At 40.9% G+C, this 26,562-nt stretch overlaps 1 long non-coding RNA gene across 1 annotated transcript in view; it reads left to right on the forward strand.

The window, feature by feature from the left end:
• LOC112449549 (uncharacterized) overlaps window positions 1-5,338 on the forward strand; it is a 62,526-nt gene extending 57,188 nt beyond the window's left edge. Inside the window, exon 6 of the long non-coding RNA XR_009490552.1 lies at window positions 637-5,338. This is a non-coding gene — a long non-coding RNA (uncharacterized lncRNA). The remainder of the gene's footprint in view (window positions 1-636) is intronic.
• Window positions 5,339-26,562: the final 21,224 nt, after the last annotated feature.

The raw sequence follows: 26,562 nt of genomic DNA on the forward strand, positions 1-26,562 counted from the left end.
GATAAAAAAGTGGTACTATTAGAGCATATAATAAGGCAATCCCACAGTGTGAGGGGTCAGGGAAGATTCAAGAAAGAACAAGAATGAAGTGAACAAAGTCCTTGAATATTTAAAAATAGTAATTTTACTTAGAGCTAGCTTTTGAAGGCTATAACCCATATATTCTTCTGCATGAATTTTTCTGCCTGATGTGGTCCTTGGACTTGAGGGAGAAATTACAAATGCCTTGTATATAGAATAGTCAAGTAAAGCAACGCAATAAAATGAAAGCTATTAAGCATCTTCTAAGACACTGGGTTAAGATGAATTATCAAAACATAGTGTATAATAAGTTGCATAAGCTATGTCATATAAAATAGGAAAAATTCTAAATTCTGAACAGAAAACATTATTAATATTTAAATTACAATGCTGAGCTTAAAAAGAAAAAACAGAGTAAAATGTTTCTGTAACATAAATCTACATGGGCAGATAGAAGAGGATGCCTGAGGTACATAGGAAATCTAGTCCAAAGCTACAAATCCTTCCCTTATTAAGGAAGAGAATGAGGCTAATTTTCATCCATGTTTTTGGCTTGTTGTCTACAGTGATCATATGCATTGACAGACTGTGCCACTTTCTGTTCCTTGTGTACAGACTTAGGGCCAGAGACTAATTACAACTCAGTGTGTGCTAACAGAGAAGCTGGCGTCAAATTACAACTGTGCTGCGTGGAAGGACAGGAAGCCCTTTTAGAGTGGTAGACACACAAGTGACTTTAATAAAGCCACAGTCGTGCAGACTTGCAACCAAAGGACATCGCATTGCTGTATGGCATCAGAAACAAGGTCAGGAAAATCAGTGACCGACTCATTGATTAAGACCTGAGCACATCTGGTTATTCTAGCTTAATTCCACTGTGGTCTGAGAACAGACACTGTATGACTTCTATTCTTTTAAATTTAAGATGTGCTTTATTAACCAGAATGTGGTCTATCTTGGTGAATATTGCTCGTGAGCTTGAGACGATTACTCTATACATGTTTTTGTTTCTGTTATATCTAACAGGTAGATAATTTGTACTTGGAAACAGAAGGAATTGACTAGATCCTGGATGTTAACCTAGAGTATATCTACTTAATCACATCTAGTGTCAAAATTTTAAAAAACATCCAGTCATCATGGTAAAGAGTGGCTATTTATCCCATATAACTTTTATTTTTTAAAAATCTTTAATTGGAGGATAATTGCTTTGCAATTTGTATATTAATTTTACATCTTAAACTGTTTTCCCAGTTTACATCATGATGGAGTATCTTGGTCTCACTAAATTAAGAGGCAATTGTATAGAAGAAATAGATGTCAAGAAAAACTCACTTTTGTAAAAAGTATTGCCTTGGCTAATAAGTTCACATGCTAAATTAAATATGATTTTCATGAACACTCTTGGGACAAAAGAAAATATTCACAGAGAGGAAGAGAAGCATGAAAAATGTATGGTTAAAAGTATTAACCATAACATATTAATATTTCTTTTCTATATTAATGGAAAATTCTACCAGTGGACATAATCCTAATAATTACAATGATGATGAGATTTTAACTTCATTAGAAGTTACTGGAAGTGTTTTCCAAGAGAGTTCTGGTCATTTAAACAAATTTATTTTGAGAGGAAATAGATTAACATTATGTTTTAACTACTCCATTGTATAAAGAAGAAGATTATGTGTTTCTGGAAAGCTAAATTTTAAAACAGGAAAGAAGAAATTTTGAAGAATTCATTATAAATATCATCCTTATCTGTTCTGATATTTTATAATGATCATAAAAGTCATATCTAAGTCAAGTTAAATAACATTAATATCACAGCTCAGTTATGATTCTTTTATTGGAATAAAAATTCATCATTTTGAAAATGAATTGCTATACTGTCCTGAGTGGGAAAAGCTAATAAATATAGAAAGAAATACATTTGTTCAAGAAGCAAAACATATTTTAATCTGTCATATTGATATATTATTTTATCATTTTTGAGGCATTCTCATAGGCATCACATTGTTTTGAGACAGAAGTTCCACATGATAGGAGATGTTTATTCAATGGCTGTTTATGGAACATCTACTCTGAGCCTGGTAACTTGGTCAGTAAAGAATCCGCCTGCAATGCAGGAGACCAGAATTCAGTACCTGGGCTAGGAAGGTCCCCTGGAGAAGGAAATGGCAACCTGCTCCAGTATTCTTGCCTGGGAAATCACAAGGACAGAGGAGTCTGGACAGCTATAGTCCATGGGTCACAAGAGTCAGACACGACTTAGTAACTAAGTCATGAATTTATTTAAGCAGGAAGGAGATTTTTATTATAAGGATCTTGATCTCACACTTCTCAAGGGAAAGATTGTTGAGTCTCAGAAACAATCAGAAGCGAGAATCTAAATGCTGCTAAGACCCTGACTTGCCTTTTCTTTCTGCCTTTAATCTCTATCTGCCTCTTAATCCTGACTTCATTTGTCTTTCTGACACATGATGAAAACCATGGCTGCCAACTTACTTTCATAATTTATAGTTTCAACCACTGGAATAAAATTGATAAGCTATTTTTTCTAGTAGGAAACCTAAAACTTCCACTGTAGGAATCCTCTGGCTCACTTTAGTAAATTAACCACTCCTGATTCATGCAAAGGATCTGTAGGGCTGAGTTCTTTGGGTCAGATTAGATTTAGGTTTACCCTTGAAGCCATTTCCAGGGGCAGAAAGTCATTCCCTGTCCTGGTTCCCCAGGCTGCCGCCCTCTGCAGCAGCTTTCACGGGGCCCATTCAAGTCGGAGCCCCAATTCTTCACGAGCTCCATCCCGTGACAGGGCAAGCTAACTGATCTCACCTCTCACCTTTCTTTTCACAGCCCCGTTTGTTGAAAGCAAAATCCATATACAATTTCATGTCCCTTAAGATCGGTTTTCTATCTATTTGCAACTTGACTTACATTTTCATCGCTCGGAGAAACTACTTTTGCCAAGGTTGTCGTTGATTCAGTGAATCCCTTTCAATCCTCATCTCGCAGGAACTCTCTCGAGTTTGTGTCAGTGTTCACCAACTCTTGTGTGGCAGAAATTTCCAGTTTGCTTTCAGGATACATTTTCCCCTTCTTAGTAAAACAGAGCTCTATTTTCAGCTGGACTTCTGGTTGCCCCAAATTTGACATGCATTTCCCAGCCTCCTTTAAAGGGAGATGTGTTCATATGGCTAAATTCTCCCAATAGACAGAAATACTGGGTAAAGTGGAGAGAAGTGTCCTTACAGGGAGGACTCTCCTTTCTTCGACATGTCCTCCTTCCCCTGAGATGAATCTTGAAGAACCCAATTGGATTATCAAGATTCCGGGTAAAATGTAGAAGGAACTGGATGATAATGAAGCCCCCATACTAGTACCAGCAGCCTAGCTCCACATCTAGTCTACCTGAGAAAGAAGTGTAACCTGCAGCGAAGTCCCATCCTAACCCGTACATACTCTTTCTTGAAACTCCCTTCCCTTTCCTCTGTCTGCTTTCTGTTGTATCTGCTTTTTACTGCTCTTCTTATTATTTTTGAATTTGCAACTCAGTTCTTTCCCTTGATCCATCCATTAATTATAGTCTCCAAGATTCCATTCTCAGGTCTGTGTTTAGTCAAAATATTCTACATATGAAACTCATCAATATCCACATTTTAAATGGCTATCTTGCGCTGTTAACTCAGAAACGTCTCTTCTGACTGCAGACCTGTGTATGCACTTGGCCTCTGATTGGCTTCAGCGGTCTCTTCTTCAGTCCCTCTTCTCAGCTAGCAACCCCATCATCTAGTCTGCTACGTGAGAAAGAAGACTGGATTTCCCTGGACCTTTCTTTTCTACTCTATGGCAAGTTCCATGTAGCCGGTCTTCTTCCCTTGTTCATATTCTTTTCCATTGCTGCCAAAGTGGTCTTTCTAAAAACAACATTCAACATGTCACTCACCCAAATAAAAAATCCTTTACTGACTCTCTGTTGCCTAAAGCATGGGATCCATAGCCTTTATGTTATATAATAGGAATTTCCAGGGTGTGCCTCTTCCTCCAGACTTATTTTCAGCAACTTTCACTTCAGATCCCCAAACTGCAACAACATTGAACTACTCAAAGCTCTGCAGACAGCCACGCTGCCTCTTACTTCTACCCTTCTTTATTTTGTCTTTTGAAACTGCACTTTTTCTAGAGGGCATGCCTCTCATCTTCATAATAAATTCCCACTTATCCTTCAAGACTCAGCTCATAACCTATAATAGAAAATAATCTGAAAAAAATGCATAAATGAATCATTTTGCTATACACTTAAAACCAACACAATATTGTACATCAAGTATACTTCAATTAAAAAAAAAGACAAAAAAAAAAAAAACGAAAAAAGACAAATATTCTTTCTTCTGAAAAGATTTCCCTGACATCTCAGGTGTATGTCAATTGATATTTTTTAAAGCTTCTAGTGAAGTGAAAGTCGCTCAGTTGTGTCTGACCCTTTGTGACTCCATGGATAGTCCATGGAATTCTCCAGGCCAGAATACTGGAGTGGGTAGCCTTTTCCTTTTCCAGGGGATCTTCCCAACCCAGGTATCGAACTGAACACAGGTCTCCCGCATTGTAGGCAGATTCTTAAAGCTCCTAATAACTTCCTAAATATGCACAAGCCTGAATTATATCTGTTATGATGCTACTCATTACTTAAACATCTGCATCTCTTACTTGATTGAGAACTTTTTTATACCCGGAGTTTTGTCTTCTCCCTGGCATACTATAGGTATTTAATAAAGTGTTGAAATTATTCAGGAAAACCAATGTTCTCTTTGTAACTCCATGAACCTAGAGCCTCATTATGACTTCAGCAATAACAGTAGATAGAATTGGGGTTGCTGCTCAGTACACAGTGATTCTCTGAGTGGCCTTGATCATTTTCCCTTCCCTTTCACTCTATGCCCTTTATCCTTGGCAGTGGCTGTTAACCCAAGGGTAGATATGCTTCCCAGGTGGCGCAGTGGTGAAGAATCTGCCTGTTAATGCAGGAGATGCAAGAGACAAGGGTTCGACCCCAAGGTCAGGAAGTTTTCCTGAAGTAGGAAATGTATTCTTGCCTCCAGTATTCTTGCCTGGAAAATTCCATGGAGGGAGGAGTCCGACGGGCTATGGTCCATGGGGTTGCAGAAGAGTTGAATACAACTGAGGGGCTGAACTCAGGGGCCCACAGAGATGCTAACTGTGCCTGGGCCAAGAGGATATTTCTTCCCCAGACGTTTGACGATGAATGGAGACCTGCAGAAACTGAAGCGTCTCAGAACCAAGTCACCTGATATGAGTGTCCTAGAGAGAATGTTTGGAGAAGGCAATGGCACCCCACTCCAGCACTCTCGCCTGGAAAATCCCATGGACAGAGGAGCCTGGTGGGCTGCAGTCCATGGGGTTGCTAGAGTTGGACACGACTGAGCGACTCACTTTCACTTTTCACTTTCATGCATTGGAGAAGGAAATGGCAACCCACTCCAGTGTTCTTGCCTGGAGAATCCCAGGGACGGGGAGCCTGGTGGGCTGCCATCTATGGGGTCACACAGAGTCGGACACGACTGAAGCGACTTAGCAGCAGCAGCAGAGAGAATGTTCATGAGCAACTAACCCCAATGATGTCTCTGGATCTGCTCTGATTTCTGTCCTCTGCAAGGTCTGTGTTGCCCTTCCTTTGATTTTGTGAGCAACCCTTTAACACACTCTCCTAATTCATTTGGATTAGCCAGAGTCAGTTTCTTTAGCCTGAAAATTAAAGAATCTTAATCAAAGTGACAATTATAAAAGCACTACAGGATGGCAAACATGATTGGCAGGTCCTTTGTTCCGTGGGTTAGTCATTAGATTCTTGTAAACCCACTCGGTTAAGCTCTTGGAGCACACTGATCTAATAGCCCTCTAATAGATTTAAGAGAAACAAAAGTGGACTAACACACAATAATCTTTTCCACAGATGTAATTTAAATCATTTTTTCCTCTTCAGGTGTCCTATTCTCAAGTTTTTCATAAAAATACATTTTTCCCCTTCAAGAAGTTGACTTTTCACTTCAAATTCAAAATGCTTCATCAAGTTAGTAAAGAATTTTGGCTTAAGTTGTTCCTAGAAATTAGGTCTACTTTCCCTCAATGCCAATTAAAATGACATAGTCTGACAGAGTGGAATATCTGACGTTTCCATAGCAGCTGGCACTAAGCAGCTTTGCTTACTAATTAGTCTCATGGTACAGTCTGAAATTCCCTTTATCCAAAGACCAGAGGTTAGAAGATATGGCCTTTTTTGTAAACATAACCTTATGTGACAGGAAACCAAAAAAGCAAAATTTATCCAGATGAAACAGAAAGGGGAAATGTGCTCAGCCAAACTGTTAGATTCAAGCTGAGAGTTGGCAGAACACGGGGAAGAAAATACCCTCTCCTGATTTGTTATCATATACATACTCAGTGGAATACTTAATAATCAGGCTTTTTTTGTAATGCAGTTTGGCAATTGGCATCTCCAGTACCCAAGGTCTTTAAATTTCATTACAAGACATGATTTAACACTGCTTTAGAGGACGTCGGTCTGCTGATTCAGCTCCACCACTTCCTGTCAACAAGAACACTAATATTATAAAAAAACTCTTCTCATGTACTCAGTGGTTATTTAACAAAGTAATCTAGCTCTCAGGAAATAGAGAATAATCCATCAGGCCAAAGAGTTTACTGGGAATTCAGAGCTGCCTCACAATATCCAGGTACTCAAGTTTATCCTGAGTCTTCTTTACGTATCTTTTGGACCCAATTCTAAGTGGTATAAAAGTATGGTTTTATTGCTCCCCTTTGGTGGGCAGCAAATCAGATGTAATATAAAGAAGCCAGAGAAAACTAATAAAAAATAACTTCTATTACACTGACAGTTATAGAAGGGGCAAGAAAATTGCAGAAAAAGCAATCATAAAGCTATAAAACATGTGCTTGTCTAGAGTCATTTCAAAGACAGGCAAATGAGCTTATTCAGTTTAGTAGCCCTTGAGGCAACTCTGTTGTTATTATTTTTGGTCTTTTCTACCCCTTTTTATATTCTGAAATTATAAGGAAAAATATTTTCTAACAGTAATAATTTTAGAATGGCAGCTATAAATTTAACTCCAGGACACAAGTATGTACTGTGCCCTGAAAAAAAAAAATGTAACACCCTCAAAGGGAGGGCTATGGAGAGGTGAGTTGCTTTGGTGGGTGCTGGTTTGGAGATGCACTGTGAGTCAGGTGAGAGCATCAGGGTACTGCAGGGCACACTGCAAATGCCAGCTGCTCTCTGGACGCCCTCACCCCTCCTGTGTAGGGAGGTGCCCCCTGTCCTTCAAAACTAGGCAAAGGCAGGACTCCAACTGTCCAAGTCCCCCAGGACCACTGTTCATCTCAGACTTTGTGGTCCCACAGACACTTTCTAAAAAAGAAGGCAAATTATTAAACTATAAATTGTGAAGACAAAACAATGAAAACTGGAGAAGTGAGTGGTGGCAGAAAGGATCTCAAGCCACCAAGAAAAGTTTCCATCCAGTGTGGAGGCTTCTAGTTAAGAAGATAGGGACATATTTATCCAACTTTCTATTAGAGTTTACTGTAAGGCTCAGATGAGGCTTGGGGAGGGGAGGAGACTGAAAAAAGAAGAGCAGTGAGTGCCCCCCAAAATCACAGGAGACATGACCCAGGCTAAGCGGGATTGCAGCAGACCTGCAGTGAAGGACTTAGAGAGGGAAGGGCAAAGAGACCTGGGAGCAGTAAGTAGAATTGTAAGACCAGAACATGAACCGCTCTAGGAGTTTGGGGAAGGGTGGCCACGGCCTCGAAATGGAAGAAATTATTGTACAAAAGAGACCGTACAGTGCTGTTCAGGTTTATATGGAAGGCGACAGTCCTCGTTAATCAGAATTAATTAATCTGCAGCCAACCTGGGAATTCAGTAAAATTATTTTGGTCATATATCTATATTATATCAATATCCAGTAGCAAATTTTGATTCGATTTGAAAAGCACATATGATTTGAACTAATGGAGACACAAAAGCAATTAACAGATGGTCTTCACTTTCCGGATACTTTCAGCCTAGTGACTGGAACAGCTGCTGCTGCTGCTGCTAAGTCGCATCAGTTGTGTCTGACTCTCGCAGCCCCATAGACGGGAGCCCACCAGGCTCCCCCGTCCCTGGGATTCTCCAGGCAAGAACACTGGAGTGGGTTGCCATTTCCTTCTCCAATGCATGAAAGTGAAAAGTGAAAGTGAAGTCACTCAGTCGTGTCTGATTCTTCACGACCCCATGGACTGCAGCCCACCAGGCTCCTCCACCCATGGGATTTTCCAGGCAAGAGTACTGGAGTGGGTTGCCATTGCCTTCTCCGACTGGAACAGCAGCATGCACAAATTATTCAGATGCAAGTCTGTCCAAAGGAGGTGTAACAGGACATTTATTGAGCTCCTACTTTGTGCCAGGCTGTGTACTAAGCATTTAAACATATTGCTTAATCTAAATTTTGTAGCAATCGTAAGAAGTAGTTGTAATTCTGTCCCTCATACAGATAGGGAAGTTCAATCTTTATTTATGTATTTACTTTTGGTTGCACTGGCTCTTTGTTGCTGGGAGGCCTTCTCTAGTTGCAGTGAGCAGGGGCTGCTCCTTGTTGCAGTGTATGGGCTTCTCACTGTGGGAGCTTCTCTTGCTGTGGAGCACAGGCTCCAGGCACGTGAACTTCAGCAGTTGCAGCAAGCGGGCTCAATAGTTGTGGCTTGTGGGCTCCAGACCATGGGCTCAGTGGTTGTGGTTCACGGGCTTTAGTTGCTCTGCAGCACGTGAAATCTTCCTAGATCAGGTGTCAAACTCATGTCGCCTACATTAGCAGGCAGATTCCTATCCATTGTACCACCAGAGAAGTCTCAGAAGCTCAAACTTAAAAGTTTAGTAATTTGCCCAAGGCTACAAAGTTCTGGAAACTAAGGAAAGTAGATTCAAGTTCCTGACTCATACTCATTTTCTCAAAGGCTTTCCTGCTCTAATCAGTTAATTCCTTAGAGTCTAAGTGTGCTTGTTTGATGCCTAACAAGACCGAGACATGTATTTATGAAGCCCTTATCTGCTAGAAGAGAGTAAAGGCCTTTGTTTTGAAAGATGGAGCAATGATATTAAGAGGGAAGGACCTCCATGGAAGACAGGCTCCTCTCTGCTATCCTGAAGGGTGACTATGGAGGATGAGGTTAACCTTCAAAATCATTTCACATTTTAGTTTTTAAACCCCCACTCCCTGCTACCAGAAAACTACTAGAACTCATCAATGAATTTGGTAAAGTTGTAGATTACAAAATTAATATATAGAAATCTGTTGCATTTCTATACACAAACAGTGAAAGATCAGATAGAGAAATTCAAGAAACAATTCCATTTACCACTGCATCAAAAAGAATAAAATACCTAGGGATAAATTTACTTAAGGAGACAAAAGACCTGCACTTTGAGAACTATAAGACCCCAATGAAAGAAATTGAAGAAGATACAAACAATGGAAAGATCATAGTGTTCATGGATTAGAAAAATCAATATTATCAAAAATGACTATACTACTGAAGGCAACCTGCAGATTCAATGAAGAACTGGAACAAAAAACATTAAAACTTGTGTGGAGACACAGAAGATCCCAAATAGGCAAAACAATCTTGAGAAAGACAAATGGAACTGGAAGAATCAGGTTCCCTGACCTCAGACTATACTACAAAGCTACAATAATCAAAACAGTGTGGTACTGGCACAAAAAGAGAAACAGAGACCAATGGAACAAAATAGAAAGCCCAGAAATAACCCCATGCACCTATGGTCAATTAATGTCTGACAAAGTAGGAAAGGCTACATAATGTTGGAAAGACAGTCTCTTCAGCAAATGGTGCTGGAAAACAGGACAGATATACATGGGAAAAAAGTGAAATTAGATCATTCTTTAACATCATACACAAAAACAAGCTCAGAATGGATTAAAGACCTATATGGGAGACTGGACACGATAAAACTCCTAGAGGAAAACATAGGCAGAACACTCTCTGACATAAATTCAGCAATATCCTTTCTGACCCATCTCCCAGAATAATGGAAATAAAAACAAACAAATGAGACCTACTTAAATTCAAAAGCTTTTGCACAGCAAAGGAAATAATAAACAAAATGAAAAAACAACCCACCAGTTGGGAAAGAATATTTGCAATTATGATTGATAAGGGATTAGTGACAGTCACTCAGTCATGTCTGATTCTGCAACCCCATGGACTATACCGTCCATGAAATTCTCAGGCCAGAACACTGGAGTGGGCAGCCTTTCCCTTCTCCAGGGGATCTTCCCAGCCCAGGTTCAAACCCAGGTCTCCTGCATTGCCCAGGCTGCTTCTTTACCAGCTGAGCCACAAGGGAAGCCCAAGAATACCAGAGTGGGTAGCCTATCCCTTCTCCAGAGGATCTTCCCAACCCAGGTATCAAACCTAGGTCTCCCGCACTGCAGGCAAATTCTTTACCAACTGAGCTATCAGGGAAGTCCTAAAAAGGGATTAGTCTCCAAAAGAGACAAACAGCTCTTGAGGCTTAACATCAGCAAAGCAAACAAAACAATCAAAAAATGGGCAGAAGACCTAAATAGCCATTTCTCCAAAGAAGACATACAGATGCCTAAGAGGCACGTGAAACTACATTCAACATCAGTAATTATTAGAGAAATGCAAATCAAAACGACAATGAAATATCACCTCACATCAGTCAGAATGGCTATCATCAGAAACTCCACCAACAATAAGTGCTGGAGAAAATGTGGAGAGAAGGGAACTGTCCTACACTGTGGGAATGTCAATCGGTACAGTCACTATGGAGAACAATATGCAGGTTCCTTAGAAAACTAACAGTAGAGCTACTATGTGACCCTGCAATCTCACTCTGGACATATCTAGAGAAAAACATGATCCAAAAGGATATCGGCACCATAATGTTCTTACCATTTATAATAGCCAAGACATGGAAGCAACCTAATTATCCATTGACAGATGAATGGATAAAGAAGATGTGGTACATAAATACAATGGGATATTATTCATCCATTAAAAAGAATGGAAAATGCCATTTGCACCAACACAGATGGACCTAGAGATGGTCATACTGAGTGAAATAAGTCAGACAGAGAAGGAGCAATATTGTATAACATCCATTATATGCAGAATCTAAAAGGAAATGATAAAAATGAACTTATTTACAGAACAGAAAGAGACTCACAGACTTAGAAAATGAATTTATGGTTTCTGAGAGAGAGGAATGGAGGGAAATGATGTCAGAGAGTTTAGGATGGACATGAACACACTGCTAAATTTCAAATGGACATTTCAAATTGACCAGGACTTGCTGTATAGCACAGGGAACTCTGCTCAATGTTATGTGGCAGCCTGGTGGGAGGAGAGTTTGGAGAAGAATGGATACATGCATACATGTGGCTGAGTTCCTTTGCTCTCCACCTGAAACAATCATAACATTGTCAATGGGCTATACTCCAATGAAAAATAAAAAGTTTAAAAAAAGAACACAGAAGGAGAGGATAAAAAGTAAGTAGACTGGACTATCATAAAACTTCACCAAAAAAGTAAAAGAATGGTTTCTCAAAGGAGGTGATAATTGAGATAGACCTGGATGGATGGCTAAGACATTTAAAGGTTAAAAAAAAAAAGAACCTTCACAGTGTTCAAGTCAAGGAAATAGTATAAAAGAACACACAAAGAACAGAGGTGGCTGGTCTGGTTTGCAGACCAGCTCAGAGGAGGATGGGAAAGACACAATAGTGTAGATGTATCTGACTGTTGGGTTCAGGTCTTAGAGATGGAAGAGTTTGGATTCTGACATAGACCCTGGGGTGCTAATGAAGGTTTCAGTGTGGAGATGACCTCAATGTGAATTCCAGGAAGGGGAAAAGGAAGGTAGAATGGCATTCAGGAGCATTCACGACTCTGTGCCTGTCAGACTAGCAGTTCATAGTGCCTCTAAGAACCAGGGGGTGCCAGTGAGACCCTGGGGCAGGAAGCAAAGGGGAAAAGAATTTGTAGGACAAATGAATGAAAGGTGAGGCAAGAGAAGGCGGATTTGGACATGGTAGGTGATATGGACTTTAGGCCACTCTTTCTGGACATAAATTATTGTTTACACTTGTAAAGTAATACCCTGAACTGAAGGTTGTATTAGCTTTCATACAACTTTCCCTTCCTGAGAAGGGAAGTCAGCGGAGCTGAGGTGGGTGCTAGGTAATCTGAAAGGCAGTTCCTGAACTAACAGAGTTGGAAAAAGCCACAAAACCTCAAAAGTGAGGTGGTCCAAAAAGCCTGGGAAAAGAACCCTTTTTCAGGATGGGTATGAGCAGGAGGCAGCGGCCCTGGTCGAAGGTCCAGGTATTAAGATCCAGTGGATCTTAATCCAAGGGGCTCTAGAACAAGTTTTGCCTTGGAACAGGTGAATGGATTCCAGGACCATGGGGAACAGAAGAGATGAGCCGTCCGCTGGTTCCTTGCTCCTCATTGTCCTGTGGGTCTCTCAGCCTTAATGTACCTCCTGCTGACATCACTCCCTCTTGCCCCTTCTGAAATCTGTGAGCAGAACAGCAGTGTTTCCTTCCATTCAGCTTTCCCAAGCTAAGCATCCCTGTGGTCCCTGACTGCCTTCACACTCCCCATAATCAGTGGCTGTGAGACCCTGCAGATTCTGCCTCCTAAAGATCTCGGGCCTCTGTGCCCACTTCTCCAAGCCAACTGCCACTTCTCCAATCACTGACGCGCTCCCATCTCCTTCCCAACTCACTGCAACTGGCTCACGGCCAGCATCTTTGCACTGGTCTCTCCTGCACTGTGTACTGTGCCAGTCCTATGAACAGATCTGAGCATGTGTCCACTGATGTAAAAACACTAGCTGGCCTTTCAGTGGCCACAGGGTGAAGGCCACACTGCTTGGCAGAGTCTGTAACAGCCCTTGTCACCTGGTGTCAACCATTCCCTCCAGCTTCCCACAAACCATCCGTGCCATCCCACGCACATACACATGTTCTGCTCTGCATCTCCACGCAGGGCCTTCTCTGCCTGGATTCTCTCTCCAATGCTGATCTGTTGTGTAAGACTCAGCCTGAACGTGGCCTCCTCCAGAAAACTTTGCCAATGCTCCAAAAATCATAGCACTACATTTTGGTGGGTTCCTTTGTCAATTTACAGATTTCTTTAAAAAAAAAAAGGATTGTTCTTAAAAAAATGCCAATGACACTTTTCACAGAACTAGAACAAATGATTTTAAAGCTTGTTATGGAATGCAAAAGACCATGAATAGCCAAAACAATCTTGAGAGAAAAAGAATGGAGCTGGAGAAATCATGCTCCCTGACTTCAGACTATAGTACAAGGATACAGTAATCAAAATGGTATGGTAATGATACAAAAACAGATACCTGGATCAAAGGAAAAGAGTAGAGTGCCCAGAAATACACCCATACACTTCCAGTTAACTAATCTATGACAAAGGAGGCAAGAATATATGGTGGAGAAAAGACAATTCCTTTAGTAAGTGGTACTGGGTAGGACAGCTACATATAAAAGAATTAAATTAAAATATTGTCTAACACCAAGTACAAAAATAAAGTAAAAATGGATTAAAGACTTACTTGTAAGACAGAATACTACAAAACTCCTGGAGAAAAAAATAGAATACTTTCTGACATAAATCATGACAATATTTTCTTGGATCCATGTCCTACAGTAATGGAAATAAAAGCAAAAATAAACAATTGACCTAATTAAACTTAAAGCTTTTGCACAACAAAGGAAACCATCAACAAATCAAAAAGAAAACCTAAGGGCTGGGAGAAAATATTTTCAAATGATGCTACTGACATGAGATTAGTCTCCAAAATATACAAATAGCTCATACTGCTTAATATAAAAAAACAATACAATCAAAAAATGGGCAGAAGATTCAAATAGATATTTCTTCAAAGAAGACATACAAATGGCCAAAAAGCACACGAAAAGGTGCTCAATGTTGCTAATTATCAGAGAAATGCAAATCAAAATTACATGGAAGTATCACCTCACTCCGATCAGAATGGCCTTCATTAAAAAGTCTACAGATAACAAATTCTGGAGAGGGTGTGGAGAAAAAGGAACTCTCCTGCATTGTTGGTAGGAATGTAAACTGATACAGCTGCTATGAAGAATGGTATGAAGGTTCCTTAAAAAATGAAAAATAGAACCACCATATGATCCCCAAATCATACGTCTTGGCATATATCAGAGAAAACTATAATTCAAAAAGATACATGTACCCCAGAGTTCATTACAGTGCTATTGACAACAGCTAAGGCATGGGAGCAACTTAAATGTCCATCAACGCAGGAATAGATAAAGACGATATGGTCTATGTATATACAATGGAATATTACTCGGTCATGGACATGAAATAATGCCATTTGCAGCAACCCTGTTGGATCTAAAGATTATTGTACTAAGTGAAGTAAGTCAGACAGAGAAAGGCAAATACCATATGATATCGCTTATCATATGAAACATGTTGCATATCAACTTATTACTATTTACAGAACAGAAACAGAGTCTTAGTCACAGAAAACTAACATGGTTATCAAAGGGGAAGCTGTGGGGAGGGAAAAGTTAAGCATTTGGGATTAACACATCACTCTACTATATATAAAATAGACAGCCAACAAGAACCTCCCGTATAGTAGAGAACTATACTTAATGTTTTGTACTAACCTATAAGGGAAAAGAACCTGAAAAAAAAAAGATATATATGTACTTACAATGGAATCACTTTGCCGTACACCTAAAACTAACACAACATTGTAAGTCAACTATAAAATCAACTGTAAATCAACTATAAAATCAACTACATAAATCAATAAAAAGCTGTTTGTTTTGACAAAAGAAACCCACTCCCACATAGTATCAAAGCAAATAATAGTCTTTGAGGTATCTCTGCCTTAAAATAGTTCTCCATAACTGTGAAGTAAGTTCTGGAGAAAGAACTTAAGACAGATGGTCAGAAAAGCAACACAAATAATGACCAGAATGACCAAAATACCTTCATCATGCTTACTTTCCTTTACCTAGGGTTGTATTTCATGTCTTGCTAAGTTTCACTAAGTTCAAGTACTAGGACTATGGCACTGGTTTACTTGGGGAGTGTCTCCTTTGGAGTGACTCACTGGAGACCCATTTGGCAGATCAGATTAATTGCTTAAGTTGCTAGGAGGAGCAGATGTCAAGGGTCAAGGAGGAAGCACAGGGCTGGTCCTCAGTGAGGGCCTTTTCAGCTCTCTCCTCACCTCGAAAAAGAAGTTCAAGAAGACAGAGGTCTCATGTCTTCATGCAGCTTTTAGTCTGTCTCTGGGTGTGATTTACTTGTCTTACCTACACCTGGAGAAGACCACTGTGGAAACGGCCAGCCTCTCTCCCCAGGGCTTACACATTTAAGTAGAGGAGACTGAAACAGGTGCTTAAATGCCATCTTACCAGGAGACCATACTAACAGCATGTAATAGATGTGAACCCCCCAAAACAGTTATTTCCCCAAATCTCAGCCGCTCCTTCAGTTGGAAGTAGCCTTCTCTGAGTGCCTTTCCGTTCCCGATGGAATGAATGGGGTGTGGGTTGGTGCCTGGTGAACAGAGAGACACGAGTATCAGCAGCATCTGGACCTTGCAATTAACCTTCCATTCCACCTGCGGTTATTTAAAATAATTTCCATTCCTTCCCTTTTCCTAAATATCATTCATCTTTTCCCCTCTTTATATTCCCATTGATTTTCATCACTGAAGTGGAATGTTCTGCACTTTCGCTTTTATCTCCATGCCTAGAACTCTTTGAAAAAGAGAGAGAACATAATTAGTTGAATAAACGGTGCATGGCAGAGTAAACCCTGTTTGATAATTCTTTTCAAACGCCATATCAATGAGGGAAATAACCAGTTTTTTATGTATTGTAGAGTCCTGTGAGTTTCAAGTTAGATGTTAAAGGAGTTTGAGCAGGCAGGCCAATGGGATTGAGAGTCACGACCCACACTTACCTTGGTGTGCAGAGAACACCATGGAGCAATTTTGGTTCATTTACCTGTTCTTCGGGTTTGTCCTCTGTAGACACCTGTGTTTGTAGATGACGGGAAATAGGCTCTATTTGGTTAAGCAGTTCTTGGCTGAGGTGTATTTCTGTGATTGAATTGGCTTGGCTTCTGACTGTGGCTGCTGAGCCAACTGTGAGTGCAGACAAAGAACTGCAGTCTGGCTGCTCTGACTCCCAGCAAATGCTGTACTTGGGATGGATTCCGGGTCACTTTCCCCTCTTTGGTTACAAAGGTCAGGGTGGGTGGTGATGTAATACTTGCTCTGCATATGCGTTTATTTACTCCACAAATACGTGTTGGATGCCTACTATGTGCTGAAGATCTCACTGTGGTCCAGAGGAGCCCCCTGGGACCCCATCTTTGAATGTGTTTCTGTTTTCATGGACTGAGGAGGTGACATTCTATCAGACTCAGTTGTTTGGGCTTTAAAAAAAATCTTAGTCTTCCCTTGTGGCTCAGGTGGTAAAGAATCCACCTGCAAAGCAGGAGACCTGGGTTCGATCCCTGAGTTGGGAGGATCCCCTGGAGGAGGGAAAGACTACCCACTCCAGTATTCTGGCCTGGGGAATTCTGTGGATTTCATAGTCCATGGGGTCGCAAAGAGTGGACATGACTGAGTCACTTTCACTGGGCACTGAAAATATCTGTGCCCCAAAGGAAATTTATGGGTCCCCGAGTTATATTTTGGCTTTTCCTTCTATTAAATTAACTAAACAAGGAGGACATTAGACCGGGATGGGGTTAAGACCTTAGCAGTCTTTGTAAGCAAAGCAAAACTTAGACCTACAAATGCCTCAAGGTTAGGAAATAAAAACCTGAGGACAATCCATTAATAAACAGTCAACTAGGCTTCCCCAAACAAGGCAGATGCTTACGCTATAGCCATTCAAACAATTTCCTTGCTTTTCTTCAGCCTTTTCTCTGTAAGTCTTTCCCCTTAGCTGCTGTCGGCGGAGCATGCCTCACTACTTCCAGAGGGGAGCTGCCCCAGTGGAATCGATTTTGCTTAAATAAACTCTTAAAATTTTTAATATGCCTCAGTTCATCTTCTAGCAGTTCTTGATTTGAATCTATGTATTTTGCAGGTGGAAGAATTTGTGCATTCATTCATTAAACAAATATCTATTAAATGCTGCCATATGCCAGGCTCTGTGCCAAATACTGAATATATTAATATAGCGATGATCAAAAAAAAAAATTTCCTGCTCTCACACACCATCGTTGGGTGGGGAAGGCCAACATTACAAAACAGATAAACAAATCCACTATGGTTACAAATTGTGGTAAGATATAAGGTAAGGAACAGGATGCTTTGAGAGAGACAATACAAGGTACCTCTTTGAAACTGAAAAAAGTCTTTGAGAAGCTGAATATATAGGAACATCGTGTACTGGTGGTTTGCACAACTTCAAAGATATGAAAAGTGCCCATTGGAACTGGGCAACGTGACAAAATCACATTAAAACCTGAAGGAAAGGAGCCAGCCTTGGGAGAATCCAGTGGGAAAAAATTCTATGTAGAGGGAGGAACATGATAGCCCTAAATGGGAACAAATTTGGAGTCCTGAAAATATGAAAGAAGGCCAGTGAGTGTGGTAGGGGACAGAGGATGTCAGTGGGAAGGGAGCGAAGGCCTGACCTTTCTGGGCCTTGTAGATCATGGTAAAGTTCTGATTTTATTTCAAATATAAGGGGAAATGATGGGAGAGTTTTGTTGTTGCTTTAAAGAGTGATAAGGTCTTAGATTTTTAAAAGCCCTCTCAGTTGTAGTGGGGATGACAGTTAGACAGTAGAGGTTTATGGACCTAGCCTACACAAAAGATGATGAAGCACTGGACTTACGTGGTGAGTTAAAGAAATATTTTTGTTAGAAGAATTGGAGAATTTACTTACAGGTTATATACTATGGGTAAGGGAGATTAAAGTGTCATGATATAACTTAGCTATTAACATTTTAAATGTAAATGTTAATAAACCAAAGTTTTGATAACTAGCATTCCAAATAATTTTACATTCAGCTCAGTTCAGTCGCTCAGTCGTGTCCAACTCTTTGCGACCCCATGGACTGCAGCACGCCAGGCCTCCTTGTCCATCACCAACTCGCAGAGCTTGCTCAAACTCACGTCCAAAATTTGGCGCTTAGTCTTGGATGAAAGGGCAAAATTATTTTCAAAGTTACACTGTGCATGATATGGGCTAGTCCTCAGTAAGGGCTCAGGGTTTAAATGATTAAAATGATTCAATAAAATAGGTAGTGTTTCTACTATTCTAATAATTTATAAAAATAAATTAACAAATGTTTTAAAATGCTTCCTCAATTCTCAAATAGTAACAGAATGATAAAAATTATAATTGCAAAGATTTACATGAAATGCCTAGGCAAGTCAGTCACTGTCGAATCCGGGGCATTTGTTGCTATTGGAATAGAGGAACATTTCCCACCAGGCTGGGCTGCTGCTAGTCATCTCTGCCATGACATGGGGAAGACAGATAATTTTTAATGAAATCTGTGAAGCCCCAGATCCAGTTCCATGAACTCTGCAAATTCCCAAAGACATGAGGTGGTTTCCTTCTCATAACTTTATGAACTTTGATAGGACTTCTGTCATTTTTTCACAGGACATATTTGGAACAAACAGGAATCTTAACCTGGAGGCGGTAACTTAAAGAGAAAATTAAAAACTTGTCTACCACCCCTAAGAAAGTAGAATATCTATATCTATCTATCTATCTAAGACAGAAGACACAGAACACTTGAGGCCTAGTTTTGACTCCTAATCTTAGCTCTTCTGACTAGTTTCCCTATCTGGAAATCTAGTGCCCATTCTAGTTCTGAAATTCTACATACCCATTTTATGCCCATCTTTCAGTATCCAGCTTAAATTATCCATTTTATTTTATTTTTTTAGGCTAGATATAACAGATGTAGGCATGTTTCTTAGATGGCTATATTGAATAAGGAACGTTTAGCCTGATGTACTAAATTTGTCAGAGAAATCCAATTAAAAAAAAATTGTCAGAGCAAGATATGGCCATTAGACAGATTTACTGTAGAAAGTTAATGGACCATACACATATGTCAATTTGTTTTCAGAGCCATTGTGCTGATATGCAGCTTGAATTTGTGCTGTCAGACCTACCTTCAGAGGCTGTGGAGAACACCAAGTTCTCTGGAGCATACAAACCAAATTGTGCTGCATATTTCCTTCAGGTAAGTTATTTCTTGAAGTACACTATTCTTGGGGCTTCAATCCAGAGCTGATACTGAACGGTCATTTTCTCTGCAGACTGCAGATACCTGCTTCATTTTCACACAAGCATCCCTTTTCTCCTTGCTGTTGCTTTCCCATATTGTAAAACTGCTCCTGTCTTAAGTCAGCTGACGCTCTCCATGTGGTTCAGTACGGGCTGGCAGTGTGTCCAGCTGCTTTTGATTTACACATAGTTTCTCCACGGTCTTGCCTGAAAATGGTCCCATCAGTGCAGGATAGCACAGGCTACTTCCTAAATATAAGGATGTGTATTTTCTTCTAGAAAACACTGATTTAAATTTCCACCTACTCCTCCTAGATTTATAATTTTTACTAAAGGGGTTCTGCATCTGTCCTGCCCACTCTTCACTATTCCGCTTGACTTATTTTAGTTGGCTTTAAGCAACAAAGGATGACTTTTATATAAATTAAAGAAGACAGAAATGATTCATTTCTAGGTGCCATGAGAAAATGTGAGGGCGCAATGTTCGTCTCTTACACTGAAGGTGCTGTCTTAATAGTAATTTTTCCCATTTGATCATCCCATCCTGAAAATAGGCTTCAGGAAATATCAGCTTGGCAGATGTATTTATGTTTTTAAGACAATTAAGAGCAGTTTTAGGCTTCCAACAAAACTGAGAGGGAGTCCCAGAGATTTTCCATGCCCCACGCATGCAGAGTCTCCCCCATCATCGACATCCCTCGGCAGAACAGCACATTTTTCATCAAGGACGAACCTACATTAACACATCATAATCTCTCCAAGTCCACGGTTTACCTTAGCGTTCACGCTTGGTGTTATATTGCATGGGTTTACACAGATGTATAATGACATATGTCCGTCGGCAGAATATCCTAGAGAGTCACTGACCTAAAAATCCTCTGAGCTGGGCCTGTTCATCTCTCCCCCCACCACCCCTGGCAAACACCAATCTTTTTATTGCCTTCATAATTTTGCTTTTTCCAGAATGTCATATAGTTGAAATCATTCAGGATGTTGTCCCTTTATATTGGCTTATGTCACTTAATAATATGCATTTAAGATAGCCCATGAGGTTGCAAAGGGCTTCCCTTGTAGCTCAGTTGGTAAAGAATCTGCCTGCCATGCAGGAGACCTGGGGTTCGATTCCTGCGTTGGGAAGATCCCCTGGAGAAGGAAATGGCAACCTGCTCCAGTATTTCTGCCTGGAGAATCCCATGAACAGAGGAGCCTGGCGGGCTACAGTCCATGGGGTCACAAGAGTCGGACATGACTTAGTGACTAAACCACCACCATGGGGTCGCAAAGAGTTGGACACGACTGAGCGACTTTCACTTTCACTTTTCAAGTTTCCTCCATGTCTTTTCATGGCTTAGTGTTGACTAACACTCCTTCTGGATGACCACTGTTTATCTGTTTACTACTGAAGGACATCTTGATTGCTTCCAAGTCTGGGCAGTTATGAATAAAGATGCTACAAGCATCTGTGTATAGGTTTTTGTGTGGACATAAATTTCCAACTCCTTTGGCAAAATACTGAGCAGGGAGGTGATTGCTGGTTAGTTTTGTAAGAAACCACTAAACTGTCTTCCAGAGTGGCCACACCATCTTGCATCCCCACTGGCAATGAATTTTGCTCCAATCCCACCCTGCCTCCCCACCACCACCACCGCCGCCAGCATTTGGTGTGTGAATCCTGGACTTTGGCTATTCTAATAGGTGTGTAGTAGTATCTTATTGCTTTAATTTGCATTTCCCTAATGATCTATGATGTGGAGCATCTTCCAATAAGCTTATTTGCCATTTATGCATCTTCCTTGGTGAAATTCCTCTTGAGGTCTTTTTTTTAACTGGGTTGTTTATTTTCTTAGTGTGGAGTTTTAAGAGTTCTTTGTACGTTTGCATAACAGTGCTTTATCAGATATGTCTTTGCCAATATTTTATCCTAATCTATAGTTTGCCTTGTTATTCTCTTGATACTGGTTTTTGTAGATTTAAGTGAATGTGTAGTGTCTATTATTCTTAGGGAAGGTGTCCATCATGTTCATCAGATTCTTTAAGGATTCAGTCAGTTCAGTCGCTCAGTTGTGTCCGACTCTTTGCGACCCCATGAATCACAGCATGCCAGGCCTCCCTGTCCATCACCAACTCCCGGAGTTTACTCAAACTCACGTCCACCGAGTCAGTGATGCCATCCAGCCATCTCATCCTCTGTCGTCCCCTTCTCCTCCTGCCCCCAGTCTTTCCCAGCATCGGGGTCTTTTCCAATGAGTCAACTCTTGGCATGAGGTGGCCAAAGTATTAGAGTTTCAGCTTCAGCATCAGTCCTTCCAATGAACACCCAGGACTGATCTCCTTTAGGATGGACTGGTTGGACCTCCTTGCAGTTCAAGGGACTCTCAGGAGTCTTCTCCAACACCACAGTTCAAAAGCATCAATTCTTCGGTGCTCAGCTTTCTTCACAGTCCAACTCTCACATCCATACATGACCACTGGAAAAACCATAGCCTTGACTAGACGGACCTTTGTTGGCAAAGTAATGTCTCTGCTTTTCAATATGCTATCTAGGTTGGTCATAACTTTCCTTCCAAGGATAAGCGTCTTTTAATTTCATGGCTGCAGTCACCATCTGCAGTGATTTTGGAGCCCCCAAAAATAAAGTCTGACACTGTTTCCCCATCTATTTCCCATGAAGTGATGGGACCAGATGCCATGATCTTCGTTTTCTGAATGTTGAGCTTTAAGCCAACTTTTTCACTCTCTTCTTTCACTTTCATCAAGAGGCTCTTTAGTTCCTCTTCAGTTTCTGCCGTAACGGTGGTGTCATCTGCATATCTGAGGTTATTGATATTTCTCCAGGCAATCTTGATTCTAGCTTGTGCTTCTTCCAGCCCAGCGTTTCTTGTGATGTACTCTGCATGTAAGTTAAATAAGCAGGGTGACAATAAACAGCCTTGACATACTCCTTTTCCTATTTGGAACCAGTCTGTTGTTCCATGTCCAGTTCTAACATATAATAATCTTAAAGGATTATTTTAATTCAAATGATTAGAGCCATGGTTAATGACTCATGTTAAAGTTGGTGGCTCAGGTAATACTGGTATTTCACAGAATTACCTCCAGCACAGGGAACAGTTGAACTATGAACTGATAATTCCCTATGATATGGTTTACGTTTATTTATTTGCACGTGTGGTTCTTGCATAACTTTCTTCCAGTCTTTCTACTGAAAGCCTTTCGGGTTCTGAAAGATTTGTTCAATACAAACCTCTCATCACAGCACCAGGGTGAATCCTTGCACACAACCATGTGATCTGGACACCCAGAGCTAGAATTGATGGTCACCCAAGCTTCCATATTTCCACATATCTTAAGAAATAGATTGAGTTAAAATATATCTAGTCATGATCACTAAGGGGCTTCCCTGATATCTCAGACAGTAAAGAATCTGTCTACAATGTAGGAGACCTGGGTTCAACTTCTGGGTTGGGAAGATTCCCTGGAGAAGGGCATGGCAAAGCATGCCACTATTCTTGCCTGGAGAATCCCATGGACAGAAGAGCCTGGTAGGCCACAGCCCACGGGGTGGCAAAGAGTCAGACATGACTGAGCAACTAACACAACCACAACAACCAACAATCACGGTCACTAAAATCTTACCTATAGATTTCCTTTCAATTTTCACTTACATTTTGGAAAAAAAGAAGCCAGCCTCATAGAAACAGAGAGTAGAAAAGTGACTAACAGGGGCAGGGAGTGGTATAAATAGAAGTTGGTAGAAAGGTCCAAACCTTTGGTTATAAGATGAATAAGGTCTTATTAATAGAATCGAACGTGTTACTTGATGACTATAGTTGGTAACACTGTACTGCATATTTGAAATTTGCTAAAGAGTAGAACTTAAATATTATCTCCCATACAAGAATAAAGGTGTTACCATGATGGGAGGACTCGCTTCACAGTGTCCGTGCCCATGCATATCAAATCATATTGTGCACTAAAGTATCTTACAATTTTGTCAATTATTCTTCAAAAACCTGAAAAAAACGAAAATATGTTAATTTTAAAAACTCCTGATGTTGCAGAAATGAACTGTAATATATTAGCATTTCACTCATTTTTTAAAAGAGCAGAAAATTAAAAATAAAACACTAAATCAAACCAAAAATTTAAAAACAGTGAACATCTTATCCAACAAAATATGTATCTCATCAGCATGAAGAGCTGAATACAGAATGAACTGCTTTAATTTTTCAAAACTTACAAAAGAAGAATCTGAAAATGTTTAGTTTAAAATCTAAAATTGCTGTTTGTTCAAAAAACGACAAAGGTAATAATGACTATCACCTCTGAAGAGTGAGACAGGGTCAGCGAGTCTGGTGCTGCCAGACCTTACTGGAAAGCAAGATGCCGCCCTGTCCCCTGGAGTTGCTCGCTCCTATCTGGCCTTGGGCGTGACATTTCTGTCTTCAAACGGCACAGAAGTAGTCCCTCCGGGTCAGAGTCAAGACTCATTTGCAGGTGATATACGTAGAAAACCATACCTACCCCAACCACCTGCAAAGACGATTGGAGAGTGGATAGCTTCGGCAGGCCTAAGAAAGGACTTCAGAGTGGCCACAGACACTGTGGGACCTATCAGTGGATGACTGCTGAGTGCCACTGTTCCATTTGTACTACTGCAAAGAAGTACCCTCGATTTAGCGGTTCAAAGCAGCAACTCTTTATTAAGCTCAAGGATACTGCAGGTCAGTAATTTAGGACAGGACTTGTCTAGGTAGTTCTCGCCTGGGATCTCTCATGCAGTTGTGGTCAGGTGTTGGGTTGAGCTTTAGTATCTGAAGACTAGCCTGGGCTAGACATGGCAGTCTAGATGTGATACTGTTGGTTGGGGCTCAACTGGGATTGTCATATTTGAATATACCTTGCTTCTCCATGTTGTCTGAGTGTCTAACCTTGGCTGCTGTATGTGGCTTGGCTTCCTCACAGTATGGGAGGCTCAGGGAAGCTGGACTACTTACATGGTAGCTCAGGACTTAAAATCCAGTAAGCAAAGGGAACTAAATAACCTTGGAAGGCATACAGCACTGCATTTCTGGATTTTGCTGGTTATGAGTAAGTCACTAAAGATAGCTTATGTACAAGGAGAAGGGACAAAGAGCCCCATCTCTAGGTGGAGGAGTTTTAAAGAATGTGAAGACATATGCAACCTTGCAGTAAAACCACTGCAACCAGTCTTAATGAGAGCCTGCTCTATTGATAGGGAGTCTGGTACTTGCTTCCTGAAATGGAGATCTAATAATTTCTTATGTATTTATCCATAAAACTTGCTTCCAACTTTGTCAAAAAGAGATCCACACTAAGTAGAATGTTGAAAACATTCTTACAGATATCAGAAGTCTGCATAGAGCTACCAATGTACTTTTATAGCTTGTCAATGATCCCAGTCTTTAAATGACATTTTGTGGATCTGAACAGAATGATAATTTTCTGGGGACAACTTCCAGTATATTGATTGACACTGGTTTCTATGTGCATCTTCTTCATGTATTCTCTTTCCTTTTCAAAGAGAACCCCAACTTGCCTTCCCTTGGAAAAGCAGCCAGCTGTTCTCATTGAGCAGTGCTCTGATCAATCATATTTCACTTAGTGATCAAGTTGGTTGTTGAAGCTGGAAATTGCAGCAGAAAGTGACTGAGGAGAAAGTGGGAAAGTGATTGATGGGAGGCCAGACAGAGTAATGAAGATGTAAAAGAGGAAAATGAGCATAGGAAATTGCTCAGGGCAGGTGGTTTGGCCCTTACGATAGTTTCTGCAGCCTATTCTCTTATTTATAAAGCTCCTACATTTTGTAACTATGCAGCCATCCAAACTAACATAAAAACTCCCAATATCAGGTCTCGCCGCAATGCGGGAGACGTGGGTTGGATCCATGGGTTGGGAAGATCCCTTGTGTTCTTGCCTGGAGAATTCCATGGACAGCAGAGCCTGGTGGGCTACAGTCCATAGGATCGCAAAAATCGGACACGACTGAATGACTAACACTTTCACTTTCACATATATCTTCATCTTACCTGTGAGATCTGACACTACCAGCATGTTTCAAGTGGTAGGTTAAAAGTTATTACTGATGAAACCTCTCAAATCTGATAACCAAGTCTTTCTTCACTCTACAAAGTTTTATTTATCTGTCTTAATGTCTTATTAAGTTTCTGCCATGCTGCGGGGAAGGGTTAATTCAACTTGTCCAATATTCAGCAAGACAGCCTTAGGCGAAATTCACCCAGATTCAGAATGGTCCTTTTTATTTGCTGTCAGCATTCCAAAAGCATTGCAACAAATAAAAGGACTGCAATTTTTTTTCCTGCCTCAGATATTCTCCAAATTTCCTGAGAACTGCAATTGCTGATTTTGAATCCCCAAGCACCGCAAATTCTCCTGACTGAAAAACTTTCTTATAGATTTAACAGGTTCCTGCCCACAGACAGACTGATAAATGACTTTGGAACCTTCGAGAAGGGGGTGGGAATGAAGGGGTGGGGGTGGCCGGAAGTCTGCCTGTGGCGCGGGCTGGACCGGGTGCAGACTGAGCAATTCTGGGTGTAGAATCCACTGGAGTACCGTGTGCCAAGACCAAAGTCAGCCGATTATAGAGGTGGAAATCTGAGACTGATGGAATACTGCTGGGAGGTGGGTGCTAAAGGGATAACAAAGAGCCTCAGCTTCCACCACTTAGGAAACGAAATGCATTTTTGCCTCGTGGTTTTTTGTGTTGCTTTCTGTACCTGATTTGCTGGCCTCGTTTCCAAAGGGTCCCCGAGGTAGGACAGAGAAATCGGATCCCAGCCACACTTAAAGGCTGTAACTTCGAAGCCAAGTTTTCCCAACAGCAGAGGGTGCACCCCGTCTCTAACAGGGCACAACCTGCAGCATGCGCCGCATGAGGTGACAGGAAATTCCCTTCTCTTCTGTCCACACGATGGTTAGACTTGGTGGCTAGGGCGGGGTTGCGGGGGCTGGAGGCTTCATTACCCGCATGGAGGTGATGAGAGCGGTAACCGCAGCCTGCAGCCCTGGGGCACGTGAAGGGCCCACACGGGTCATGGAGAGGCGGGTGGGAAGGGCTTGGTCTGAGAAAGCA

Source organism: Bos taurus, chromosome 14 (genome assembly GCF_002263795.3).
Source record: "Bos taurus isolate L1 Dominette 01449 registration number 42190680 breed Hereford chromosome 14, ARS-UCD2.0, whole genome shotgun sequence".
Lineage (NCBI taxonomy): Eukaryota > Metazoa > Chordata > Mammalia > Artiodactyla > Bovidae > Bos > Bos taurus.